This window comes from Anabrus simplex, chromosome 6 (assembly GCF_040414725.1).
Source record: "Anabrus simplex isolate iqAnaSimp1 chromosome 6, ASM4041472v1, whole genome shotgun sequence".
NCBI lineage: Eukaryota > Metazoa > Arthropoda > Insecta > Orthoptera > Tettigoniidae > Anabrus > Anabrus simplex.
Genome location: NC_090270.1, coordinates 300297838 through 300310709, shown reverse-complemented (window position 1 = coordinate 300310709; position 12872 = coordinate 300297838). Strand labels below are relative to the sequence as shown.

At 39.2% G+C, this 12872-nt stretch overlaps 1 protein-coding gene across 1 annotated transcript in view; it reads left to right on the top strand.

Moving 5' to 3' along the window:
- Positions 1-12872, top strand: part of Dnah3 (dynein heavy chain 3, axonemal) — a 912075-nt gene that overhangs the window by 558049 nt on the left and 341154 nt on the right. The gene's annotated exons all lie outside the window — the stretch shown is intronic.

Below are 12872 nucleotides of genomic sequence, written 5' to 3'. Positions count from 1 at the left end.
TGTCTCTTGTGAAACACACAAGTGTGCTTTCTCAGGCAAACATGGAGGACTGATAACTGTGCAGGATGCCATGTGAGATCTAAGAAACGTGAGGAGTATGAATGTATCAGAAGGGCAATGCAAGACACTGTCATCTTTCTTTGCTACTATGGGCTGAATGTTATTTCACCTTCCATTATCTGCAGCAGACCATGGCACTATGGTCAACCACCTTTGAAGATTGGCATCTCTGCTTTCCTACACTGTATTGAAATGAGATACGTGGGTGGGAAGTTTTATTACTGGCAAAACTAGGCCTACTGTAATGTGAAACAAAACTGAATTATTTATTGTCATTGTAGCAGCAGCAATCGGTGAGTGTGTCTACAAAATAATAATAATAATAATAATAATAATAATAATAATAATAATAATAATAATAATAATAATAAAAATGAAATGGGAATGAATAATAATAATAATCATAATGTGAATCATTTCATCCTCATCATGACGTGCAGGTCGCTTAGTCAATTCAAAAGACCTGCACCTGGCGAGCCAAACTTGTCTTCGGACACTCCCAGCAGTAAAATCCATACGCCATTTCACTTTATCATAATATGAATAATAAAAATTAGGAAAAATGAGCGTAAACACTCAATGATAATAATAAGATAAATAGGGAAAATAGAAAATATGAATGTAGCGGCGTTTCACATCTAGGCCGGAAAATGAGACAGTTGACTAATTCACTACGCAATATCCAATGATACTTAAGGTAAGCATAACTTACATGTCTAATAAACGACAACTAAGGAAGGATTGTGGGACGTGTTGGGAACCTTAATAAGGCCATAAGATCATATCTCGTTGAGGGGAAAGGGAAACGCACATCGAATACCCTTTAGCTCACATATATTAAAATCAACAAAGCTACAAAGTTAAATGAACCAAATCAAGGACATAAGATATTTAAGTAAATTTGTAAAACACGAGGTTTAACATAGTTGCAGAATTACAGCAAGTAGACAACTGTCTGTCGAAAACACAGTCATTCCGAAAAACTAAACTGGTGAATACGGGAATCTAGAGCGAACTCCGACATGTTGAATTTAAATCATTGAAAGTTACATTAAACGAGAAAATACCGAAACACTGGAAAGAATTAAATAAAATCAAACATAATAGAAAAAGCATAGAAATAGCACTTACCACATTAGGCTGAGGACCCCTGGAGGGCTAGCCCTCAAGCGCAAGGGCTCTCGAGGACGGTCGGATGGAAAAGATGCGGACAACACGCATCACACATGCGAAGCTGGCAGAAGGCCGGAAATGGACAGATCCCAAGTAACCAGTAGGACACCGAATTTCTTTAGATTCCCATTTTCGCCTATTGGAAAGGTCGTTATTCTGACCAATCCAATTGCATGAGCATATATGGCCAGTTCTTCAACTGCTGATGCAAGTAGAATTGCATTGCCTACTTCCTCCACGTGCCAGTACCTGTTGGTTCAGAAATTATGTACTGCACGCGTTTTACCAAAATACAATATTAATTTTCTTCAAGTCTGGAATGTCTTTCTTGAATCTTCATGAAATTAATTTACATGATATACAACCTTTTTTCCAAATTCAATCAAAAACACAACTGCATGAAATTTAAATAATTCTCGCATCTTGCAATGTTCATTTACAGTTCCAAATAATATCTTGATCTGTCCAGAAAAATAAAAAGGTAAAACAATATATTAAGAAATACTATAATCAATGATTTTCAAAAGTTCTTGAGTCCCAAATTCTATTCTTGAGGTTTCTTAAAATAAAAGGTAAATAGTTTACATTTACAAATTCAATAATATAATTTCATGAAACACAATGCTTATTTCCAATTCTCCGTCCCACCACAGGCGACAGTCACTTCTACCACATATTATCTATGTCTGACCTACCTGACAGTAAATAGGCTCTCAGTGTGCACTGTGGCGAGAGGAAGTTAGTCTTGTGTGAGTTGGAATTCTAAACTGTTGTACGTTGTGTATTTGTCATGTTCACGAAACAGGAACGGTGAAGTAGGGTGAAAATTCAATGTGCCTATGGCCGCATAGCAAGACAATGTCATGAAAGTCTTCATGAGGAATCTGAGGATACAGCATTACCATACAGAACAGTGGTGAGTAAAAGCATGGCAGACATGGATCAGCCAGGTCATTATAGTGTCAGGGAAGATGAAGTGCAGGCTGTTGTTGCACTATAAGACACAGATCGACATTAAACGGTATGTTAGGTTACGGGATGCGAGAATCACTTATGACTGTGCTGCATATTCTAAAGAGTATCTCTTCCGTGCAAGTTGATGGAAGTGTTGCAGTGGTAGGGTTGCCAACCTTTTTTGAAAAAAAAACCTGGGAGATTAGACTCTACAACATTTCACTAGAAAACACTAGTTTTTGAGTTGCGACCGGCGCATAGATCATTCTGCATGCACTGAGTAAGGATATACAAAGCACATTCCCAGTGGCGCCAACTTTGTGGGGGCTAGGCGTGTTCTGCCCCTCCAAAACTGATATTGGTAGGGCAGAGTGCCATCTGCCCCCCTCCCAAAAAATTATCCTCCTAAACATTAAGTCCCTTTAAAACATGGAGCATGGTAGTTTTCGGAGGCAGCTTAGAGGTTAAATCTGGAGAAGGTGGTAGATGGTTTTATATCAAGAAATGAGAGCTGAAAGTGGACATTCCTTCAGAGAATTACATTTCCCAATGGAGACTGTTCAGGTGGTACATCTGGTGGTAGAGCATTTCACATTTCATATCATGAAATGCATAATATTCAGTAATAGGACATTTATTAAGAAAATGTATTTATGGAGCAAGTTTTTGTTTTTTTGTTTTTTACTTGTGATTACTTTTGATACCTTCATACATAAAACATTCCTTCAGAATATTTATTTATGAATCAAGTTCTATTTTTCTGTTCACTTGTTTTATTTATTTATTTATTTATTTATTTATTTATTTATTTATTTATTTAGTCTGATCCAGGACACCCTAGATTTGCCATAAGACACAGAATAATACACAATAACAATTTTGAGGGAAGATAAAAAGATTAATGTTTAAAAAATGATAGGTTACAATTAACCATGTTAAATGGCATGAACTCCATATAAATGGTGACGAAGAATCGAAACGGAGTATTTGATGAGTGAGACGACTATCTCATCCTGTAGGCTTCTCGCTAGTTTATATTTTTGTCGCCATGTGATGAAAGATTTGGGAATTGTTCCCCTCGCGCCGAAGAAAAGTCCAGTCACCGTAATTTTTTTAAGGTTATACGACTCAATAAAGAAAGGGATGGTTGGATTATAGATATCCTTTTTCTCATTGTCTACGTCAGTCGGCTGAGAGGCTGAAGATTCAAAGCGTACCGTAGGATCAATAATTTCAGCTTCGTTCCTCCGTCTGTCAATCGCTATAATATCAATCCTGCAAGTGCTGTCTCCTTCGGCGAGGCAGTGGACTTCTTCGTACACTTCTAGATTTTTGAGACGAAGAGCATTAGCAATCAGCTTTCTGATGATGTTATGGCGTTTGATCCTAAGCAGTTCTCCTTGAGGGCAACTCCCCAGCACATGTGGTAAGGTTTCATACTCACTGCAGTGTCTGCAGTGGCCTGTGCTGGTAGAACGTCCCGGCAGAGTACGTTCTGGTGCAACCATCGCGGTCATCTTCAACATCTCCCTCCATTCCGAACAAGTTAAACCATCTCTTCTGGTAACCCAAGAATTAGCAGCAGGAACTTGAGCAAATAACTCAACACCTCTTCCTTTTTGTGTATATGCACACCAAGCTTCAAATTCGCGTGTTCTAAGTATATCGCGCAGTTGTCTAACAGATTTCGTTGATGTCTCTTCATTGAGTTGAAGTTCAGATAGGCAGCGAGTTTTTATTGCTGTGAAATTTCGAACAGCATTTACGTGCGAATCATTCACAGCTTCTAGCTTAAGATTGATGTTCAGCTGTTGAAGGTACGCTTCCCAAGTAGCGCGCATTAGTGCTAACCCTTTATATTTGTGGCTCGAATAGATCATACTTATTATAAATTTACTCATTCGGGACAAATATTTTAAATTCCCTATGGGAATCAACATCTGTATTATCTGATGGCCAGGCAGGCATCAAGTTGTGGAAATGAGACATAGCTCTCATAGTGCATTGGCACTGCTGGTGGCTTCAAGTAGCCTATGCAGTGGCCTCCACAGTATGCACTAGCCTTGCGTCTTGGGTGGTGTGCTAAGTCCCAACCGATGAGCTTAACTTAGCACACGAGGGCGAAACGCAGGCAACCAAGAATGAGTTAGCTGGAAAATTTGTAATGTCCAATAACGGACCATTATATTGGTATTATAGATCATACTTGTCTGTGTGTCACTTGGAAATTGTAGAATTTCTTTAAGTGCGCTTCTGATCATGTTGTCGGCTTTTAACAGACTTGATTTGGGAATTTTCTCAACCGAAACAGTCTGGAAGGGGTATATTAGTGTAGGGCCAATAAACTGATTTATTACAGTCAATTTTTGATGCGGTTGGAGTAAGTGAGTCCTGGTAATCTGATCTAAGTTAGCTTTCAATTTTTCAAGTACCTGATGTTCATTGAAGACTAAAGTCTGTCTGAAAGTTGCCCCTAAATATTTTATTTCTTCACTATCATTTATACTTCTAATGTTTCCAGAGACCGTCACGATATCATCAGAATGAAGTTTACCATTTTCTATAATAATGGCATTTGGTTTGTCTGCATTTATATGCAAACCTATTTCTTGAAGCAGATTTATGACAGAAGTGACTAGGATTGAAGCTGCTGCTTGGTCTTTAGCTATGATCACCAGATCGTCGGCAAAGCATAGGGATGTTAAAGGTACAGTGTTAGGACTCAATTGAAAACCATACATTTCTGATACTTTGATGTCTGTGAGTTCATCAAGGATGTGGTTTATACCCCAGTTAAATAAGAAAGGTGAAATGGGATCTCCTTGCATCACTCCACATTTGATGTTTATCTTATCTGTATGACCACGAGCAGTTTGAACTTGTGTTGTGTTTTCTGTGAGAAGGTTGACTAGTAACTTCTTAATGGATCTGGGCAGTACAGAGTTCTCTATTGTCGCCTTTAAGTGATTGTGCCCAATACTATCGTACGCTTTGCTGATGTTGAGGAATACTACGCAGCCTGAAATCTTTTTCATTACAGCTGTTCGTAAAATGCCATCAACAATATTCACGTTAATGAAAGAGCCAGGGGTCATGACAAAACCTGTTTGGAACTGATTCAAAGGGATGTATTCCCTTACAATTTTATCAAGGATCTTACTTAATATGCGCCGAATAATGGAGCAAATACTAATCGGTCTCCATTTGGACAGATCATTCTCTTCACCGCCTTTATGTATAAGAACAGTCCTCGCTGCCTTAAGAACCTCAGGAATGAACCATCTTTCAAATATTCTTCTGATGATATGGGCTAAAATATTAGCAGCAAGTGGATCATAAACAGATTTCAATAAAACCTTATCCGGACCTGGGCTAGTGTCAATTGCTATGCTCTTGATAATAGAGAAAACTAACTCTTGAGATATTGAAATTGTATCATCTAAGGTTTCATTCGTATAATCAATATAGGAGTCTCTCATGCAATCATTAGGAGTTTCAAATCTGTTCCTAAAATATCCTTCAACAACATCTTTCTCTAGTTTCAAATTGTTAGTTCTTTTGCCACTTAAAATTTTTCTAATTGCTTTCCTCCTTTGGTAAAAATATTCATATTGAGTCAGTTCATACTCGAATTTAGCCTTCCGATGTTCACGATCATTCTTAGAGGATCTCTGTGGGTTACTGGAGGTTTTATGCTGTCGGTTGTTATTCTTGTAAGTGCCACGTTTACGAGCTTCAATATATCTAGTAACTGGGCTCTTTGGACCTGGCAGTAGGTCTGTAGCTGTGGCAAGGAAGTTTATAAAATTAGTAACTTGTTCATTGAATTCAGCATCACTCAATTCATGCTGAAAAATACCTAGCCATTTACTCAGTTCATCGTGGTAAGGTTTATTTTTTTGCTCTCTTTGATCAGAGATTATTTCCAACTTCGTTGACTGACTTTTTTTACTAGAAATAGGAATAGGATCTGAAGGTGGAATTTTAGACTGGCTAGGTGTAGTCGTAGATGGATTCAACAAGCAGGCTCTGTATTGCTCTGGGTGTGATTTACTTATATGTATCTTAAGGCCTTTCTACATTTGCCCGCAAAATTTACATTGTGTTTTGTTATCAGTGGTACTCTTATTGGTGTATGCTTAGAAAACTATCACAGCCACTGCATTGTGCCAGTACGGACATGCTACCAGCCTGCACATACCTTACTGAAGTTTAAACTGATAACATGAAAGGTGCTTATATTATTGATACATTAAGAAAATAATTCTACAATATATACTTTACATTTAAGAACCATACTTCCGTACTGATTTTGCCTCTCTTAAACGTCTTCCATCATTTCTAACAAAGTGAAAGGATCCGTACATGAGCAATCAAAATATTTTACAGTTTGCAGTTCAGATTTTGTTGTGCTTCTTTTTCGAACAACTGCACACTTGTTGTTCAATAGAGAAAATACTCTCTCTGTATGAGCATTGCTACCTGGTATGCTGAGAACAAAAAAAGTTTCTCCAAATTTTTAACATTAACACTGTTCTGTTTTAACCCTTGGGAGTTTGCGTTTACACTGCAGTTGCAAATACTTTTGATGTAAGACAGTACTAAGTTTGCTCAGCCTTCCAGTTGTCCTTCATTTGCTTAGACAACCATCACAGCCACTGTAATGTGCCAGTACGGTTATGCTACCAGCAATTTTTGAATTATGATGTAGTTGTGAAACTGATCATGACGCATGCACTCAGTGTTTACATGGCTATGCAGCCAGTCTTTCAAGTAAAATTCTGAGTCCCTGTTTGCAGTTATTATTCTTGATTTCAATTCAGATTAGGCTAAGTATTTCATTACTTGTTTACTACGTCTCATGAGAGGCATTAGTATTTAATTCCTCAAGACATCTCTCACATTCTCATGGAGTTAGATGGAGAGAAAGACCTGGAGGGTGAACTTTTGGAGGATAAAGATGATCCTGACTATGCTGCAGAGGATGTTGTAGAAGAAAATATCTATGATAGCAATTCTGAGCAATCCCTTGTTGAAGAGAGTTTTCAACTGATCATGATTCTACAGAAGATTTCAACATATTCATTATTAAATTCCCAGTTTGATTTTGTGTTGATAATTCTGTAGTCGCCTGACCACAATTCCTGCACTTCCTGCCAACATACTTCACTTACACCAACTACATCTAACTTTAGTGTATCCATCTCCCTTTTCAAATTCTCTAACCTACCACAACAATTCAAAACATTTAGTGCTCCAATCTGCAGAATGTCAGTATCCATATTCCTGATGATTGTCCCCTCTTGTGTAGTTCCCACCCAGAGATCTGAATGGGGAACTATTTTATCTTCAGAATAGTTTACCTGGGTGGAAGCCATCATTAGTTCATCATTCATACAGAGAGACCTGCACATCCTTGGGAGTTAGTTACAGCTGTAGTTTCCCGTTGGTTTCAGCCATGTAGTAGTATCAACACAGCTGTCTGTGTCTGTTAGGTCTTCAGCCCAGAGGCTGGTTGGATCCTCAAATAGCACCACCAAAGGTTATGCGGTTATAAGAAAACCCCAAAAACCAATGGCAGCACCAAAATGAGGCGTACTAGGCAAGATGAGGAGTGCGGTAGTTTGCCATTGCTTTCTTCACTGGGCCAGAAAGTTCTATTGCAGCACGACTAACCCTATGAGCAACACCTTTCATAACACTCAGATGCACTAGTCATGCTCTGAATATCAACACAGCTAAGCCATGTTAAGTATTATTACAAGACCATATCAGTCGGTTATCTAGACTGCCACCCTTGCAAACTCCAAAAGGCTGCTACCCCCCCTTTCATCGGGCGAGTTGGCCGTGCGGTTAAGGACGCGCAGCCGTGAGCTTGCATCCGGGAGATATTGGGTTTGAACCCCACTGTCAGCAGCCGTGAAGATGGTTTTCCGTATTTTCCCATTTTTCACACCAGGCAAATGCTGGGGCTGAACCTTAATTAAGGCCACGGCTGTTTCCTTCCCACTCCTAGACCTCTCCTATCCCATCATCTCCATAAGATCTATCTGTATCGGTGCGACGTAAAGCAAATAAAAATAACCGCCTGGTTCGACAAACCGTTAGTTATTCTGGTCTCTCGACAGATACCCATCCGATATGGTTGCATCTGCAGCTCGGCTATCTGCTTCACTAGGACGTACAATCCTCCTCACCACAGCAAGATCACGTATTTCACAGGGGAGGATAATAATAGTAATAATACTACTAATAATAATAATAATAATAATAATAATAATTTTTTTTTTTTTTTACGAGGGATTGTGGAAAATCTTCAAAAGACACTTGTGAAGGGTCCGCACTCCACAAGTGTGTGGGATTCTTACCCACTAAAAACCACACACCCTTTTCCCACGATGTGTATCATCACCCCGGAACCGCTCTCGCATTACTTCAGGGTGATATCGTGCTTTGTCTTTCAGACGTCTTCTTTCTTCATTTCTCCTTTACGAACGTTCGTATGCTTCCAAATCCTTCTTCTTCTGACGAAGGACATTCTCCACGTACACTGCCACGCGATCCCAGGATAATATTATCTGCTGTCAATTCTCCTAGTTCAGTTTCCACACATCTTCTCTGAATCGTCCAATGGCCGCATACAAAAAAGGTGTGAAATACGTTGTCAATGTCATCACAGTATATGCATGCTGCGTCATTCGCTCTGCCCACTTTATGCAGGAATTTCCGTAAATATCCATGCCCTGTTAGAAGCTGCATTAGGTAGTAATTTACTTCACCATGGGCCCTTTCAACCCAGATATCGAAGCGTGGTATCAGTCGCTTGGTCCATTTGCCTCGAGGGTCACTTTCCCATCTGAGTTGCCATCACCTCATCCGTTGACTGAAGACACGCTTCTTTGCATATTTCTTTCCCAGCTCTGCTTGGGTTCGCCAGATTTCATGTCGCTCCAATGCAAGTAGGTCTATTGGGGCTATTGATGCCACCGTGAGGATTGCAGGTTCGGAGACCGTGCGGTATGCACATGCAATATGTAAAGCCGCTCTCCGTTGTACGGCAGCTATCCTTCTCCGATACCAAGCGAATCTCAAGGATTCAGCCCAGATTTCAGAGCCATATAGGAGCACTGACTGAACCGTCGACATGAGAAGACGTCGTTTGCTGGATTTCGGACCTTTAATATTTCCCATTAGTCTGCTAAGTGCAGTCATGTATTTTACTGCCTTGTCTGTCGCTCTCTGAATATGATTCCAGAATGTGAGCTTGGAGTCAAGTGTCACTCCTAGATATTTTGTGCTCGCAGATGTTTCAATCACTAACTCTCCAACAGTCATTGGTACAAGAGTTTCAATCCTTTTCCTCGTCAGAAGAACTATCTCCGTTTTGTGTTCGGCTAATGTCAGACTGTGGTTCATCATCCATTCTTTTATGCGCCGCATCACCTGGTTCAGTTTGATTTGAGCCATTTCAACATTACGAGCTACTATCAAGGCGGCCACATCATCAGCGTTGCCCACAAGCTTCGTGTCCTCTGGCATCTCCAAACGTAACAAGCCATCATACATTATGTTCCAAAGATCTGGACCAAGGGTCGATCCCTGTGCTGCACCAGCCGTCAGGCGTTTTGTCTTTTCTCTATCTTCCGTATCATATAACAGAGTGCGATCTTTGAAGTAATCTCTCATTATGCGCATAAGATATTGTGGTAGCCTGAAAGTTTCCTCAAGAGCTACCAACATGTCGCTCCATCTTGCCGAATTGAAGGCATTCTTCACATCCAGGGTCACAAGAAGTGTCAATTTACGGGAATGATGGTTGCCCATTTGTGCCCTTTCTGCTGTATTCACCACCTCCCACACTGCATCTAGCGTCGAGTGTCCTCTCCGAAATCATGTTGGCGAACAGATAGATCCCCTGCTAGTTGAACTGCTGAGAGGATTCTGGGCTGCAGAAGTTTCTCCAGGCCTTTTCCGGCTGTGTCCAGCATACATAAAGGTCTATAACCGCCAAGTTTTCCTTTGCTGATCAGAACCAAACGAGCCATTTTCCATCGGGGACTAAAAACACCCATTTGCAGGCAATGATTGTACATATTCAGCAACAGTTCTGGACATAGTTCTGCTATTATCTTTAACACTTCTGTAGGTATACCATCTGGTCCTGGAGTTTTCTTGTTTCTAAGAGAGCTAATAGCTCTATTCAGCTCTTCTACAGTGAAGAGGGGTATATCATCCAGTTCTTTTTCATCATCACAGTCAATCCTCTCTGGATGGTCTGGGAATAATAATAATAATAATAATAATAATAATAATAATAATAATAATAATAATAATAATAATAATAATAATAATAATAATAATAATAATAATAATAATAATAATATATTATATTATATAATAATAATATTATATAATATATATATAATATAATAATAATAATTATAATATTATAATTATATAATAATATTATATTATATTATATAATAATAATATATTATTATTATTATTATTATTATTATTATTATTATTATTATTATTATTATTATTATTATTATTATTATTATTATTATTATTGTATAGCCTCAGCTACTGTGTTAGAGACTTTGTATAGTTGGCACCATCTTGGCTGCCTGGTGCTGATTTCAACATTCTGTTTTACTTCACTAGATGACAGTGAAACTGGAATGCTGTTGGGCAATTTTATGGCTGCGCTTTAATTAATTTTGTTAGGTAAATATCAGCTGTGTCACCTAGAGGTCCTGTACATGTCTGTATTATATACCATGTAGTATCAAATGGACTTTTTATTGCTTTTCAAAAACCCATCTACCTGTAATGAGTTTGAACCTGCGATCTTACGTATGGAGGCCGGCACTATATCAAGTTAGTATGGGTATAGGGCAATGAAAGGGAGACAAGATAAAGGTGAACATCAAAATAGATATTCTATTCATTACTTACATATGCAATTCAGTAAGGAAGAGTAGCATATCAGTTTGCTGGCTTCGATAGTGAGTTTTAAAACCAACCTATTGTTAGTAACTTATATTGATCCTTTGGCTTTCTCTTCTCTTTTTGGATTTGTCCTTTGTTCCTAGTCTTTTATCATTTGTATTCTTTATTTTCTCTCTTTCTTTTTGCTGTGGTTATCCAACTTTCGTTTATTCCTACACTTCCTGCATCAAGGCTGAAGATGTGTCAAGATGATCCCTCAATGAGTGTTGAAGCCTACCTTCTTCAAGAATCTTGGAAGCAGAAACTAGGGGCAGAGAAGAAATGGATGTAGGAAAATTGGGATTGATGAGGCGAGAGTCAGTCTATTTGAAGACAGCAGTTTTTTAAGATGTGGAGATTGTCTCTGTCCTTTTGTGATGTCATGTTTGCCTCCTTTTCTATTGTTCACTCTTCCAATGTTGATCTGTTGTCTGTCCTGTTATGTGTTTCTGTTCATGTCTTTCTGCGTACAAAGTGTCTTATAACTATACTGACAAAAAATCAAGGATGCTCTTCGTGGTATGTTAAGAACGATGGTGCATTCGGATTGGATGAGAAAATTTTTTTTCTAGAGAAAATGAGGTCACTTTGTTACTTCCAGGTGCATGATTCAAATTGATAATCTCGTCGTATTTCCTATGCCAGAGCACAAGGCGCTGCCATGCTTCAGGGAAGAGAAGGGGAGGGAGGGGAAGTGGGATATAGGATGGAGACAGAGATAATGCTCTGCTCACATGCATATTGATATATTGTATTCTCAATTTATTTCTTATTATATTACATGCACAAGTTTCCTCGTTCGGCTTGCACAAGATTGTCCTTGTCTCTTACAGGCAATATCCACAGTTCATTTATTAAACATACATAACAGTACACACAGTACAAGAACACACTGTAATTAAGACACACTTCTTGGTCAAGCAATGCACCAGATCATTTCTCTTCTCATCTGTTGGTCGCAGTAACATTCTTTATTATTTAACGTGCTTAAAAAAGCAACACTGCCACCCCACCATTGTTCCTTCACTATTGTGAATAGAATGAAATACTGTTGGAAGGAAACTATTTTTTTTCAATTTGTTTTACATCGCACCAACACAGATAGGTTTTATGGCAACAAAGGGATAGGGAAGGCCTAGGAGTGGGAAGGAATCGGCTGTGGCCTTAATTTAGGTACAGCTTCAGCATTTGCCTGGTGTGAAAATGGGGCACTCTGTTAACCATCTTCAGCGCTGCCAACAGTGGGGTTCTTACCCACTATCTCCCGGATGCAAGCTCACAGCTGCGCACCCCTAACCGCATGGGCAACTCGCCCAGTAAGGAAACAATTTGCCCAGTGGTTTGATTAAAGCAGATGTTCAGTATACCCCCCTCCTGCTTCGATGCAGAGTTCACAATGATGTAGTAGTGGCTTTTAGACTCTGTTTAGAATGTGTGGTGTGTCACAGATGACCTGGAAGGCTGCCTGTATCCTTGGTACAAGTTCACCTTCTCTTTCTATGGGGTTTGCATAGTAGTCAATTTATGCAGAACAAACTGTACACTGCTTAGTGGGGCTGGGAAGCAACTATGCAAAATGAATGAGAAACTTGTGCATTCGCATACCTCTGTCTCCCACTTCCCATTTCCCCTACCTCCCTTTCCTTTCCTCCTCTGACACACAGCAAATGGCTCTCTGGCATAGGAAATGC